Source organism: Dasypus novemcinctus, chromosome 7 (assembly GCF_030445035.2).
Source record: "Dasypus novemcinctus isolate mDasNov1 chromosome 7, mDasNov1.1.hap2, whole genome shotgun sequence".
Lineage (NCBI taxonomy): Eukaryota > Metazoa > Chordata > Mammalia > Cingulata > Dasypodidae > Dasypus > Dasypus novemcinctus.
The window spans coordinates 136,693,388-136,704,615 of NC_080679.1; the positions used below are offsets into that span (position 1 = coordinate 136,693,388).

An 11,228-nucleotide genomic window follows, 5' to 3' on the forward strand; every position below is an offset into this window, starting at 1 on the left:
GCCAAACAAAGCACGTGGGTCACATTCTACCCCAAGTCTCCCTGACAAACAGCCTGCAGTCTCCCCAGGGGAAGCCCCTCCAGTTCCCTCATTGCCCAAATCCAGACTCTGTCCCATGAAAACACCCTCTGCAGGTCCCTCTCCACCAGCTGTTGGGGGTATTGGGGTGGGCAGAGGGCTGAGAGTGCTGGGAGGACATAGGAAGGGTCAGGTGGGGGCAGGACCAAATAGCAAAATGGCAAATGGCAGAAGAAAGTCCTGCATTATCAGTAGTTACTTTAAATGTAAATGGATTAAACTCCTCAGCCAAAGGCAGAAATAGACAAAATGGATAAAAAAGCATGACCCAACAATATGTTGTTTATAAGAGGCTCACATTATATTCAAGGACACAAGTAGGTTGAATGTGATAGTAACCAAAAGAGAACTGGGATAGGTAAATCAGATAAAATAGACTTCAAGTCAAAATTGTTATAAGGGATAAGGAAGGATGCCATATACTGATAAACTGGCCAATTCAACAAGAAGAGAAAATGATTATAAAGATATATGGACCCAACAGCAGAACCCCAAAATATAAGAAGGAAATATTGACATTTTTGAAGGAAGAAATACATTAATTTTAGAGACTTCACTATGCCACTTTCAGTAATGGATATACAGCATCTAGAAAGAAGACCAATAAGGAAATAGAAGACTTCAGTGACAGTATAATCCAACTAGACCTAACAGACATACATAGGTCAGAATACAAGTTTCAATATTTTTAAAATATTTTTAAAATATTGAAGTCATATAAATTATTTTCTCTGACCAAAATGGAATGAAACCAGGAATCAATAACAGAAGGAGAACTGAAAATTTCACAAATATCTGGAAATTAAATAATGAATGGATCACAGAAAAAATCACAAGGGAAATTAGGAAATATCTTGAGGTGAATGATAGTGAAAACAGAACATACCAAAATTTATGGGATGCAGCCAAGGCAGTGCTGAGAGCCAGATTTATAGATCTACATCCTTACATTAAAAAAGAAGAAAGATCTCAAACCAGAGACCCAATCTCAAACAAGAGGATATAGAAAAAGAAGAGCAAACTAAACCCAAGGTGAGCAGAAGGAAGGAAATAAGAAGTAGAGCTTGGGTAAATGAAATAGAGAATAAAAAACAATAGCGAGCTGGACGAGGCCGCTGGGGAGGAGGGATCCGCCAGAGCGGGCTGGCCCAGCTTGCCCTCCGCACCGCAGGAACAGCACTGCGGCGCCTGGCCGCTGCTTTTGGAAGACTATTGCCCAGAAGAAAAGATGTTTGGTTTTCACAAGTCAAAGATGTGCTGAAGTATAGAGAGCTGCTGTATTTGCAGGGCTAAGTCCTCCAGTTCTTGATTTACCGACAGTAAATGCTATGGAAAGGACTTCCAGGGCTGTTCTGGGTTGCCTGAGGCTCGTTCAGGAGATGCCTGCAATACCTGTGTCCTGCCTAGGGAAGAAGCTGGCAGCAGGATTTAAAAAAAGGGACCCAAACAAACTGGAACGATGTGGTAGATGCAAGGGCAGGGCCCTTTTAAAGACTACATTGAAACCAAATACAGTGAAAACTGTCTGGAAACAGGATAAAAAGCAACCGGATCAGTAAACTGGGAAAGAACGTAAACGCCACGCTTCTGATGCTCACAGTATCTCCTGGCGTGCCTACCCAGCCCACAGCCAGTCAGAGGCCGCTCAGACACAGAGCCGGCTGCTGGCGCCAACAGGGCACCAGAATCTCCCTTTCTGGATCTCACATATTGGGAAAGACAGAAAACATGCTGTGAGATGATCCACAGAGGCCGTTTGGGAGAAGGCCTCACTGACATACTCTATTCAAGCCTTGCTGCAACAAGCAAGCGGCTGCAGAGAAGCCAGAGGAGCAGGGGCTGGAGCCCTTACCCGTCTCCACGCAGGAGGGGAGACTGAGGTTTATGCAGTTGGGGAACAAAAAATTATTACTTTTGGAAAGACAACAAGGTGACCCTCCTGTTTTTAACTTGGGTACTTGCTATTCTGCCCAAAGTCAATTTCTAGATTGGTTTTGAATGGATTATCGCCCCGTTCCAGAAACTCTCAAGCCAGTGTCTGGCTCACTAAAAGCAAGAGAGAAGTGTACACAATTTAAGATGCTGAGTATTTCACAGGATAGCTGAATACTGCTGTAAAGTGCTCTTTAAGTCTTTTTATCCTCTTCTCATGAATGAAATTAGGGGATTTTCAGGGGACAGAGATGGGATTTGCTGTGTAAACCGTGTATAGTTTTAGACTTCTCAATATTGAAAGCAGTGATAGGGTATTTTTTAAGATGGCTGCTATGCTTGTTTTCTCTCATGATAGTAAATTTTTCATAACTCAGTAACATGAACTTGTCTCTAGAGGTATTTGTTAATAATTTTGAAATACTAAAGTCTTGCCAAGTTCTGATGGTTCAAACCTGTACTACTGAAATGTTAAGCAGTGTAGACTAAACTTTTTGGTGCAAATACCTTGAAAAAGAAAGTAATTACTAAATATACAAAGAGGTAACTTGACTGTATATGTTGTACCTTGTAGTACCTCCCTCTATATTAATATTTGATAAAGATTTTAATTTATGTAACACTTCTAAAGCAGAATCAGTGCTCCTCTGGGAAAATGGCGAGACTTCAGGATCAGCGATCCTATGTGAATAGCACCAAAACATTACCACATGATAGAGACCACACACTATCAAAAACCTTAGACATCTAAAAAGGTGTGCAAGTCTTCCAGACAGCACAAAACAAAGGTTAATGCTTCTTGGAACACAAATCTTCTTGTTTGTGTTCTATGAATGTTTGGTGGCTTAATTGAAAATCTGTATGATTCAGTTTTAGCTCTGGATTACATCAGTTGAACTGTGTGAAGATTTTTATCTGTGCAGAGTGAATGTTTGACTTGTTTTAACCTAGTAGGGTTTTTTTCCTTTAAAGATTTATTTTTTATTTATTTCTCTCCCTTTCCTCCCCTCCCCCCGCCCCCTGCCCCCAGCTGTCTGCTCTCTGTGTCCATTCGCTGTGTGTTCTTCTCCGTCTGCTTGTATTCTTGTCAGTGGCACTGGGAAACTGCATCTCTTCTTTTTTTGTTGCATCATCTTGCTGTGTCAGCTCTCTGTGTGTGCAGTGTCACTCCTGGGAAGGCTGCACTTTTATTGAACGGGGAAGCTCTCCTTACAGGACAGTCCTTGCACATGGGGCTCCCCTATGTGGGGGACACCCCTGTGTGACAGGGCACTCCTTACGCGCATCAGCACTGCACATGGGCCAGCTCACCATATGGGTCAGGAGGCCCGGGGTTTTAACCCTGGACCTCCATGTGGTAGGCAGACGCTCTATCAGTTGAGCCAAGTCTGCTTTCCCTATTAGGGTTTTTAAAAAATTTCTTGTTACTATATTTGAAGTAAAATTCTACTAGAAGAAAAGAGGTATATGTTCATGCTGAGTAGGTTGTTTTTTGGTGTGGCTTCTTCTAGTCAGGCTTTATGAATGTTGACATGGTAGGTGATAAATAAGTCCTGAACACGGAGCCCTTCAATTCTAAAATCTCCATTAAAAGCCTCTCACTTGAATCCAAACCAAAGTACTCTCATTGTCTCATTTCTAAAATTTCAGGAAAAAAAAATCACTGGTTCAGACTTTTCATGAGGGAGGAACATTTTTGCCTACCTTTTAATAACATGATTCAGTGCTTATTTTTAAAACTGGATTTTAAAAATTGGGTAGTATAAATAACAATAAAGAGCGAACCACTTTTTATAGGCACCCTGTGGTTTTATAGGCTAAGATTAGGAACAAGACAAGGATACCCACTGTCACCACTGTTATTCAACCTTGTACTGGAAGTTCTTACCAAAGCAATTAGGTAAGACAAAAAAATAAAAGGCAAACAAATTGGAAAGGAAAACATGAAACTGTGGTTTACATTTAATTTCCATACTTCTTCATCTCCCATTTACTCTTTTAAAAAAAAACTTTAGCTTTAATATGCAGTACTTTAATTATCTTGCAATTCTAATTTTTCTACTTTTCATTGTGATTTCCTCTTTGATCCATGGTTTATTTAGAACTATATTTTAGTTATCTATCTCTTTATTTCTGATTTCTATTTAATTTTAATCACAGAGTGTGGTCTGTATGATATTGATTCTTTAAAATTAGTTTAAACTTCCTTTATGGTATAGTCTAAGTTCTTATTTTGTTAAATGCTTCTAATTGCATAAATGCTCACTGGATCAGACTTGCTAATTGCATTTAAATCCTCAGCAATCTTTCTAGTTTTTCATCTATTTGATGTGCCAGCTATAAAGAGACAATGCTCTATTTACAAGTCTTTGGTGAGATATATATTTTGCAAATATTTTCTCCCAGCCTGTGGCTTCCCTTTAATTTTTTAACAATGTCTTTTGAAGGTCAATATGTTTTAGTTTTGATGAAGTACAATTCATTGATTATTATAGTTCATGTTTTTGAATTTTGAGTTTTAAAACTCTTTCCAACCTATGGTCACTAAGATTTTTTCCTATATTTGCTTCTAGACTATGTTAGGCAGAATAAGACCTTTCCCAAAGATGTCCATATCTTAATCCTTGGAACATGTAACTATATTACCTTATATGGCAATCACTTTTCAGATGTGATTAAGTTAAGGCTATTGATTAAGTTAAGGATATTAATACTGGAAGATTTTCTTGGATTATATGGGTGGGTCTTTATAAGGCATAGAGAGAGTAGGAAAGTCAGAGACAAGGAAGAAGATGTGATGACAGGAGCAGAGGTCAGAGTGATTCAAGGAAGGGGCCAGAAGCCAAGGAATGGGGCAGCCTCTATAAGCTGCAAATGGTAAGGAAATGGATTCTCTCCTAGAACTTCCAGAAAGAAATGCAGCTCTGTTGACACTTAAATTTTAGCCCAGTGAAACTTTTGTTGGACTTTTGATCCCCAGAACTCTAAGATAATAAATTTGTGTTGTTTTAAGCTATTATGATTATGGTAATTTGTTACAGTGGTGATAGGAATCTAATAAACAGAACTAGGTTATTCTTTTTTTTTTTTTTAAATATTGAGAGGTTTTTTTTTTTTTAAAGATTTATTTTTTAAATTTATTTAATTCCCCTCCCCTCCCCCGGTTGTCTGTTTTCTGTGTCTTTTTGCTGCGTCTTGTTTCTTTGTCTGCTTCTGTTGTCGTCAGCGGCACGGGAAGTGTGGGCGGCGCCATTCCTTGGCAGACTGCTCCCTCCTTCCCGCTGGGCGGCTCTCCTTACGGGTGCACTCCTTGCGCGTGGGGCTCCCCTACTCGGGGGACACCCCTGCGTGGCAGGGCACTCCTTGCGCGCATCAGCACTGCGCATGGGCCAGCTCCACACGGGTCAAGGAGTCCCGGGGCTTGAACCGCGGACCTCCCATGTGGTAGACGGACGCCCTAACCACTGGGCCAAAGTCCGTTTCCCGGTTATTCTTGACTCTAATTTATTTGTCTTCTCTATGTCTTCTAGCACAGCTACTCCCTTTTATGAATGCTCTCTTCTGGTTTTTAGCATACTTCTTTCTCTTGATTTTATTATTTCTCTATGACTATTATGGTTTTTTAAAAAGATATTTTTAATTTTTTAAAGAGATACCTAGATTACTCAAATTATTACAAACAAAAATATAAGGGATTCCCACATGCCCTACTCCACACACACCCCCACCCTTCCCCACATCAACAACTTCTTTCACTAATGCGATACATTGATTGCAATTGATGAATACATTTGGAGCATTGTCACTAAGCATGGACCACCGCCTACATTGTAGTTTACACTCCCCCACTCAATTCTTTAGGTTATGGCAGGATATATAATGGCCTGCATTTGTCAGTACAATGTCACTCAGGACAATTCCAAGTCCCAAAAATGCCTCCATACTATACCTCCCTTTCCTTCTCCCTGCCCTCAGCACCTCCAGTAGCCACTGTCTCCACACCAATGATACATTTTTTTCTATTGCTAGAATCACAACAAGTCTATAGTTGAATACCAGTAAGTCCACTCCAGTCCACACTCTTATTTCCCAATCCTGAGGACCCTGGGATGGCAATGCCCATTCCACCTCCAATTGAGAGGGGGCCTCAATCCCATAAGGCTGATGGATGGGACTCTCTCACTTGCAGCTGTAGACTCCCTTGGTTCCCTGGTATGTTGGCTGTCCATCCTCACCTCCTTGTTAGTTTCCCTTGGTGAGTCCAATGAACAGGAGACTAGGCATTGCAACTCCACTGAGGCTCAGGGACCAGCTGGCACATGGAGAGTCCAAAGACTCAAGTCTCCTGGACATACACTTATCAACTCCAGTACCAACCACAGGCCGAAACAGAAGAGACAGAAGAGGCATGCAAAAAGAAGTTACAACTGAGTCCAATTCTGTCACACTTGGGAGCAAAAACTCCAAAGTAGGGCCCACAGCCAAGGCACCAAACTCCAGAGCCATCTGGCATGACTGTAGGAACTGGGTGTCTCCAGTGCCCTCAGGATCCCCACTATTTTGGTTAGTATCTACTTTGGTAGTCTATGAGATCCTGATGAGGTGGGCATAAGTGTTACTTCTCTGATGACTTCATGACTTGCCTGGAAGTCTCTTAGCCATATAAACTCATTTATCTTTACCTTTTCTCCCTTTAATCAAGGTCTTTTTCCAGTTGCATCACCAACCGATGCTTGGTAGTAATCTCTTGGTGCCAGGGAGGTTCACCCCCAGAGCCATATCCCATGCTGGGGGGAAAGTAATACATTTATATGCTGAGTTTAGCCTAGAGAGAGGTTACATCCGAGCAACATGGAGGCTCTCAGGAGGTAACTCCTAGGCACCCTACAGCACTAGGCCAAGTTGCAATTTCAAGAGCAAAGGCTCATAAGCATAATCGTCAATATCAAGAGCCCATCAATGGACCATCCTTCTTCACTTATTTCTCTGACTATGACTTTTAAGTCTCCTTAATCTCTCTTAAATTTTGCTTTCATTAGCCCTCTTCTCTTCAAAATCTATTTGCTTTTTCCTGTAAAATTCCACCCATTCTCATAGTTTCAAGTACCCTAGATGATGAACCCAGACCTAAATCTCTTCCCTTTACTTCTCTCCAGTTGTCCAGCTGATATGCACTATAAATATCTCAAATTCACAACAATGAGGTTGCAATCTTTTCCCCTAAAACTGCTCTTCCCCATGTCATTAATCTGGTGTGTACTACTAATCTCATATACCTTCATTTCCATCATTTCCCACATCTAGTTTGTGTCCTGTTGGTTCCCACTAATATATAAGTAACCTGAGGGCAGGGGCATTTTACTTTTTTGCTTATTGTAGAATACCCAATGCCTATAATATTACCAGACACATAATATGCTTTCAGTAAAAATGTGTTGAAATGGATTCACACCCATAGGAATGGATTAAGTTTAAGAACATATTTTTCTGGGCTACATACATCTCCAAACCATCATTATATACATATATGTATTTGTTCTGTCTGCTGTGAGGGCCCAACATCAGTGTTGCCACAGAAACAATAAATACACCAAGTAATAAAAGGAAACAGGGATTTTTGAATAAGTAGTTGATTCTAGACAGAGATGAGGCAGGGAAATTTTAATACAATATGAGTCTTGATCATATTATGGTGCCAGAAAGTAAGGTGCTTAAAAAGAAAAAAGAATGGATGGGAGCATGCCAAAGGAACCTAGGAGCCAGCCCAGAAAGGCTCACATTGGCCTGATCAAAGATCAAACAATTTGAGTAATAAAATAAAAACCATATTGTTGAATTATAACCCAAAGAATAAGATAATTATCCAGGTGCTAATAGTGATATGAATAAAGAGTGATATAAATAAAATATATAATAATGTGGAATAGAGGATTTTATTTATTCTATGATTATAAAATATTAGAAATATTTTAAAGACTAAAAGGAAATATAGTAAAGAAATAATATTTTTTTGGTAATAGTAAAAATTGTTTCTGTTCTATTTGCCACACAAAATGGTATGTTGTCTTTATTATTACAAAATATGTGGAGAAATTTGGATTCCTTTTATAGAAATACAATTTGTAGTTAATTTTATAGTACTTCAAATAGACCATCAGTTCTAGGAGAAAGGGCCATGCCAACTACTTTGTATTGTCCATAGTGCTTAGGTGAAAGTGCTGATATGTAAGAGGATCTTAATCAATACCCTTGAAATAAATGAAGAAGTAGAAAGCCTAAAAAAATAGATGCTATAAAAAAAGAACCAAATGGAAATCAAAGAACTGAAAAGTACAATAACCAAAATAAAACTCAGTGGGTAGGCTCAACAGTAGAATGGAGGGGATAGAAGAAAGAATTGGTGAATTTGAGGACAGATAATAGAATTTAGCAAATCTGGAAAACAGAGAGAAAATATTGAAAAATAAAAGATCTTAACTTCAGTGACATTTGCATCATCAGAGTCCTGGAAGGAGAGGAAAAAGAGGAAAGGATCAAAACCAATTTTCAAAAAAATAATGACTGAAGACTTTCTGAATTTGGCAAAAGATAGATTCAAGAAGTTCAAGAATGAACTCCAAATAAGATAAACCCAAAGAAATTCATGCTATGACAGATCATACTTAAGATACTAAAGGTGAAAGATAAAGTAAAAATAATCTTAAAAGCAATCAGAGAAACAAGGCGTTATATATAAGTGAACTCCATTTTGAATGACAGTGGATTTCTCATCTGAAACCACAGAAGCCTGAGATAAGTGGAACAATTTTCAAGTGCCATGAAAAGAAATTCAACATGAACTCAATACTTGGCAATGAAGGGGAAATAGTGGCAATCTCAATTGAAAGAAAATTAAGAGAATTTGTTGTTAGTAGACCTATTCTTAAGCAATGGCTAAAGAAAGATATTCTTTACTTAGAAACTAAAGAAGGCTTGGAACTTCAGAAAGGAAAGTGGAAAAAATATATATAGAATAGATAAAATAGAGATAAATATAGCAGACTACTTCTCTGGAGTTTCTTAGAGAATATTTGATGGTTGAAGCAAAAATTATAATATCTCTTTTAGAACTTAATGTATATAGAATACTTGAAATAATTAAAATTTAAAAGAAAGGATGATAAGATACAAACAGAAATAAGTGGTAAAGATCTTTCCCAGTAGGCTGTTATTAGTTACATGTATATTGTAATACTTAGAGCAACTATAAAGAAAACTGTAGAAAGATATACAGTAAAAATTGGTATAGCTAAAATAAGAGTGAATCCTAGAAAATATCCAAGTAACCCAAAGGAAGGCAAGAAAAGAGAAACAGTGGAATGAGAAACTAAAGAAACAAACAGAAAGCCAATAATAGTGTGGCAGGCTTAAGCCCTAACATATCAATAATTGATTTAACTGAGAGCAGCCTAAATAGACCAATTAAAGGCAGGCTGACAGAGTGGATTTTAAAAAAAATCCAATTATATGCTGTCTTAAAAAGCTCACTTCAAATGCAACAATGTAGGTAGGCTGGAAGTAAAAGGATGGACAAAAGATGCATCATGCTAACATTAAGAAATCATTAGTGGCTATAATATCATCAGATGAAGTAAACTTCAGAGCAAAGAAAATATAGGCAAAGAGAGAAACTGAATAATGATACAACAGGAAGATGTAAGAAGATTAAGTGTGTACACATCTGAAACAAAACTAATAGTGCTTAAAGGGTAAATAGAAAGATTCACAATTTAGTTGGAGACTAAAACACCCCAATGCTAGCAAACAATAAAACTACTACATAGAAAAGTAGCAAATATATAGAAGAACTGAACAATACAATTTACCAAAAGGATCTAATTAGCATTTATAGAACCCACTACTCAACAACAGCAGAATACTTATTATTTTTAAGTGCCCATGGAACAGTCACCAACATATGACTAATCCTGGATCACAAAGCAAGCCTTAACAAATTTTAACAGAATTGAAGGCATACAGAATATGTTCTCTGACCATACACAGTCAATCTGGAAATAAATAGAAAACAACAGGAAAATGCTCTAATGGGTTGAAATTAAGCAACATATTTCCATGGATCAAAAAGGAAGTCTCTTTTGTGCGATCTACATATCTTTAAAAAAAAGAGAGAGATAACAATAATAAAAAAAGAGGAGTACAAATTTAAAAAAGGAAGTCTCAGGAAAATTTTAAAAATAGAACTGAATGAAACTGAAAATAAAATATATCACAAAGTAAAGCATCCTGAGAGAGAAATAAGGAAAGGTCTCAAACATATAATTTGAGTTCCTACCTTCAGAAACCAGGAAAAATAAGAGCAAAATAAACCTGAAGCAGGCAGAAGGAAATAAAAATAAAAACAAAAATCAGTAAAATTAAAACAGGAAAATGATGGAGACATTCAATGAAAGAAAAGATGGATTCTTTGAAAAAAATAAACTGATAAACCTCTAGTAAGAATGACAGAGATAGGGAGAAGACATGTGCACATGCACAAAATAATTTCTGAAATGAAACAGAAGATATCTTGATACATCCTGCATTCAGTAAAACGATAATAAAGGAATACCACAAATAACTTTATGTTAATAAATTCAACAACTTAAAAATTTGGGCCAATTTCTTGAAAATCACAAATTACCAAAAACTGAACCATGGTTAAATAGATAACCAGAATAGTCCTATAGCTATTAATAATATTGAAATTTTAAATTACAGAGTTCCAAAATAAAATCTCTAGTCCAAGATGATTTCACTTGAGAATTCTACCAAACCTTCAAAGAAGAATTATAGCACCAGTTGTATACAATCTCGTCTGAGGAAAAGAGAATTTAATACTTCCCAACTCATGAGACCAATATTACCTTGATATCAACCCAGACAAAGAAAGTACAAGAAAGAATTCTACAGACCAATATCTCTCATGAACTCAGATGCAAAAATCCTCTAGCAAAAAAAGACCTTGTTAAGAGGATGAAAAGACAAGCTATGAACTGGGAGGAAATACTTGCAAATAATATATATGACACAAAACTAGTATCTAGAATATATAAAGAACACTCAAAACTCAACAGCAGACAAGCAAATAATCCAATAAGAAAGTGGGAAAAACATAAGCAGGTGTTTCCTTGAAAAAGATATACAGATGGGAAATAAGCACGTGAAAAGATGTTCAGCTT

At 37.5% G+C, this 11,228-nt stretch overlaps 1 pseudogene; it reads left to right on the forward strand.

Annotated features, from left to right (window-relative positions):
* The first annotated feature begins 362 nt into the window (after positions 1-362).
* LOC101438543 (SIN3-HDAC complex-associated factor pseudogene) lies at positions 363-2,076 on the forward strand (annotated as a pseudogene).
* The last annotated feature ends 9,152 nt before the right edge of the window (positions 2,077-11,228 follow it).